Here is a 4,735-nt window from a genome sequence, read left to right on the forward strand (position 1 = left end):
ACCCACTGAACCAGAAATCCCCGTAAAGAATTATATGCAGCTGACTTAGAACTTAGCAATACCTCTACTCCATTCAAAGCGGTAAATGTATTTAGATTCACAGAAAAATATATTAGTTGTAGAAATCATACGATGCGCTCGTAACAAAAATTACATAATCCGCTGTATCAATGAAAGTACACAAAAAGCAACTCTAGCCACATTCCCCTCTCCATCACAATTTTATCCAAGGAATAAAAAAAGGATTACGAACATTAGGTTTACAATGGATGAAGAAACACTGTTAGACGAAGGACTAAAATACATCCAACATAAACGTGCTGGAGATACAATAAATTCAAACGAAGTAAAATTCTTCAGTCTTGTTTCAAGTTACTTGATAACTGTTTAAAGCATTTCTTTGGTAATCAGCGAGGTAAGAGAATCTGGAAGGTGTATGAAGCAGCGAAATAAACAGTACTTTATGAATGGAACAAATTTTTGGTCTCATTTGACTGAATATTTATGAGTCACTTCTTTGTTATCCTTCTAAATTCATTATTCAAAAAATATTGTTTTATTAACATTTTAGAGTGACTGAATGACGCTGCGTCATTTAACAGCTAACTGAACTGGAGCATTGTGTACACTTGGTATCTAATCCTTAAATTGACACATGGAATTAAAGGCAGTGCCCAACAATAGCCAGAAGAGATAGTTCTCCTGATGGTAACTGCGGGCTATATTAAGTATCAGGCTCTGGAACAAAACTGCAAAAGCCTTGTAAAAAGTAAGGAAACGGAGGCACCTAAAATTAACGACATTTTATGACAGGTCTGGCTAAGAAAGCGAAGGTTTATGAAAGAATGTCATGAGGCATTACCAACACACAGTGTTCAGAGGATGCTCCAGAGCAATTATTTTAGAAAAGAGAGTAAAAGGCAGGGCTCGTCCGGGATTTAAACCCGGGACCTCTCGCACCCTAAGCGAGAATCATACCCCTAGACCAACGAGCCGGCATGCCACAGTTCTGCTCTGGTGAAATTAAAGCGGTAGAGAAAGTTCGTGCCAGCTACAGGTTCCAAGGCTGTTGCTCTCGTACGTCTCGAAAGTCGCCTCGTTACGGTTGCACCTACGTGCTGAAGTTGATCGCACTTCTTTACACGAAATCAGCAGACGGTCGCGTGTGATACAAGTGGCAATGATCGCACAATAAGAGCTGTTTATATAAATAAACAGTGACTGCAGAAATATAAGCTGAGATGAATCTATATACTTAGCATCTGTTGTCCTTGGCGGCTGGGCTTCGCGCCTGTTATCTGGTACCGATGGCTCCAGCTGACAACGTGAGCCGTCTTTGTGTGTATTTATATACATATGGTGCGCCTTTTTAATCTACAGGGTGATTCAAAAAGAATACCACAACTTTAAAAATGTGTATTTAATGAAAGAAACATAATATAACCTTCTGTTATACATCATTACAAAGAGTATTTAAAAAGGTTTTTTTTTCACTCAAAAAGAAGTTCAGAGATGTTCAATATGGCCCCCTCCAGACACTCGAGCAATATCAACCAGATACTCCAACTCGTTCCACACTCTCTGTAGCATATCAGGCGTAACAGTTTGGATAGCTGCTGTTATTTCTCGTTTCAAATCATCAATGGTGGCTGGGAGAGGTGGCCGAAACACCATATCCTTAACATACCCCCATAAGAAAAAATCGCAGGGGGTAAGATCAGGGCTTCTTGGAGGCCAGTGATGAAGTGCTCTGTCACGGGCTGCCTGGCGGCCGATCCATCGCCTCGGGTAGTTGACGTTCAGGTTTCATAACTAACCTTTTTCGTAGGACTCTCCATACAGTTGATTGTGGAATTTGCAGCTCTCTGCTAGCTCTGCGAGTCGATTTTCCTGGGCTGCAAACAAATGCTTGCTGGATGCGTGCTATATTTTCATCACTCGTTCTCGGCCGTCCAGAACTTTTCCCTTTGCACAAACACCCATTCTCTGTAAACTGTTTATACCAACGTTTAATACACCACCTGTCAGGAGGCTTAACACCATACTTCGTTCGAAATGCACGCTGAACAACTGTCGTCGATTCACTTCTGCCGTACTCAATAACACAAAAAGCTTTCTGTTGAGCGGTCGCCATCTTAGCATCAACTGACGCTGACGCCTAGTCAACAGCACCTCAAGCGAACAAATTTACAACTAAATGAAACTTTATAGCTTCCTTAATTCGCCGACAGATAGTGCTTAGCTCTGCCTTTTGTCGTTGCAGAATTTTAAATTCCTAAAGTTGTGGTATTCTTATAACGGGGAAAAACTGGGGATGGATATGAGATACAGGAAAATGTTCTATATAAAAGTTGTAGGTGGCATTGCTACTAATTGCTGTGACCTTGAGCGTGATTTTGAAAACGATTGGGACATTAAAGTGATTTTCTTTTAATGGGAACCCTCATATTCGATTTAAGGTTTAAGTATACTGCAAAATTTTACGTTTAAATGATGCATCATTCAAGGTCGTGACAAGGTTCGATGAACGTCAAATAAGCAAATGTTTTTAGTTCTAGTAGTGATTTACTCAACAGAAGGGAGGAGCGAGTCAGTAAAATACAGTGTTAGATACAAACTCAAAAATGGTTCAAATGGCTCTGAGCACTATGGGACTCAACTTCTGTGGTCATAAGTGCCCTAGAACTTAGAACTACTTAAACCTAACTAACCTAAGGACAGCGCCCGGGTTCCTGGGTTCGATTCCCGGCGGGGTCACTGATTTTCTCTGCCTCGTGATGGCTGGGTGTTGTGTGATGTCCTTAGGTTAGTTAGGTTTAAGTAGTTCTAAGTTCTAGGGGACTTATGACCATAGATGTTAAGTCCCATAGTGCTCAGAGCCATTCGAACCATTTGAACCTAAGGACATCACACACATCCATGCCCGAGGCAGGATTCGAACCTGTGACCGTACCGGTCGAGCGGTTCCAGACTGTAGCACCTTTAACCGCTCGGCCACTCCGGCCGGCAGATACAAACTCGAAGAGGCATTCCGAGAAATGAGAGGCACGGACACTCTCTCAATCAATTCATTTGTGTTTGTTCTGCCTTGCACTACCACAAGAAAAATTATATGTCGTGGTGTAAATTTTTGCCAATAAACATGTTAATTAAAACTTCAAAGCTCTAATCTCGCTTCGCTCTATCAAATCAGACGTCACAAATAGGCGTTTCCATGAAACAAAACTCTCGTTCGAAAGACCTTCGATAGTAACCTTCAACATCATGGTTATTGGTACTGATCCGAGACCCATTACGGTCCTTCCAATTTGTACCTAACATCGTATTTTTCTGTAGCCTTCCGAGGTCATCCCTGCTATGTACAGGGTGGGCCATTGATAGAGACCGGGCCAAATATGCCACGGAATAAGCATCAAACGGAAAAACTACAAAGAACGAAACACGTCTAGCCTGAAGGAGGAAACCAGATGGCGCTGCCATGGGTCAGACGGATATCAACTGTGTTTTTTTTTTAAATAGGAACCCACATATTTTATTACATATTCCTGTAGTACGTAAAGAAATATGCATGTTTTAGTTGCACCACTTTTTTCGCTTTGTGATAGAAGGCGCTGTAATAGTCACAAACGTATAAGTACGTGGTATCACGTAACATTCCGCCAGTACGGACGTATTTGCTTCGTGATACATTACCCGTGTTAAAATGGTGCGTTTACCAATTGCGGAAAAGTTCGATAGCGTGTTGATGTTTGGCTGTTGTGATCAAAATGCCCAACAGGCGAGTGCTATGTATGCTGGACGACACCATCCAAGTGTCCGACCCGTTCGTCGGATAGTTACGTTATTTAATGAGACAGTAAGTGTTCAGCCACATGTTAAACGTCAACCACGACCTGGGACAAATGATGATGTCCAAATAGGTGTTCTAGCTGCTGTCGCGGCTAACCCGCACATCAGTAGCAGACAAATTACGCGAGGATCGAGAATCTCAAAAACGTCGGTGTTGCGAATGCTACATCAACATCGATTACACCCGTACCATATTTCTATGCACCAGAAATTGCATGGCGACGACTTTGAACTTCGTTTACAGTTCTGCCACTGGGCACAAGAGAGTTTACTGGACGATGACAGGTGTTTTGCACGCGTTCTATTTAGCGACGAAGCGTCATTCACCAACAGCGGTAACGTAAACCAGCATAATATGCACTATTGGGCAACGGAAAATCCACGATGGCTGCGACAAGTGGAACATCAGCGATCTTGGCGGATTAATGTATGGTGCGGCATTATGGGAGGAAGGATAACTGGCCCCTATTTTATCGATGGTAATCTAAATGGTGCAATGTATGCTGATTTCCTACGTAATGTTCTATCGATGTTACTACAAGATGTTTCACTGCATAACAGAATGGCAATGTACTTGTAACATGATGAATGTTCGGCACATAGCTCGCGTGCGGTTGAAGCGGTATTTAATAGCATATTTCATGACAGGTGGATTGGTCGTCGAAGCACCACACCATGGCCAGCACGTTCACCGCATCTGAGGTCCCTGGATCTCTTTCCGGAGGGAACGTTGAAGGATATTTGCTATCGTGATCCACCGACAACGTCTGACAACATGCGTCAGCGCGTTGTCAATGCATTTGCGAACATTACGGAAGGCGAACTACTCGCCGTTGAGAGGAATGTCGTTACACGTATTGCCAAATAGATTGAGGTTGACGGATAT

General features: G+C 42.5%; 1 non-coding gene across 1 annotated transcript; it reads right to left on the reverse strand.

Moving 5' to 3' along the window:
* Window positions 1–923: 923 nt before the first annotated feature.
* Window positions 924–995, reverse strand: Trnap-agg (transfer RNA proline (anticodon AGG)). Its single transcript has one exon. It is a non-coding gene; the product is annotated as a tRNA-Pro (tRNA).
* Between the last annotated feature and the right edge of the window lie 3,740 nt (window positions 996–4,735).

This window comes from Schistocerca cancellata, chromosome 3, assembly GCF_023864275.1.
Source record: "Schistocerca cancellata isolate TAMUIC-IGC-003103 chromosome 3, iqSchCanc2.1, whole genome shotgun sequence".
Lineage (NCBI taxonomy): Eukaryota > Metazoa > Arthropoda > Insecta > Orthoptera > Acrididae > Schistocerca > Schistocerca cancellata.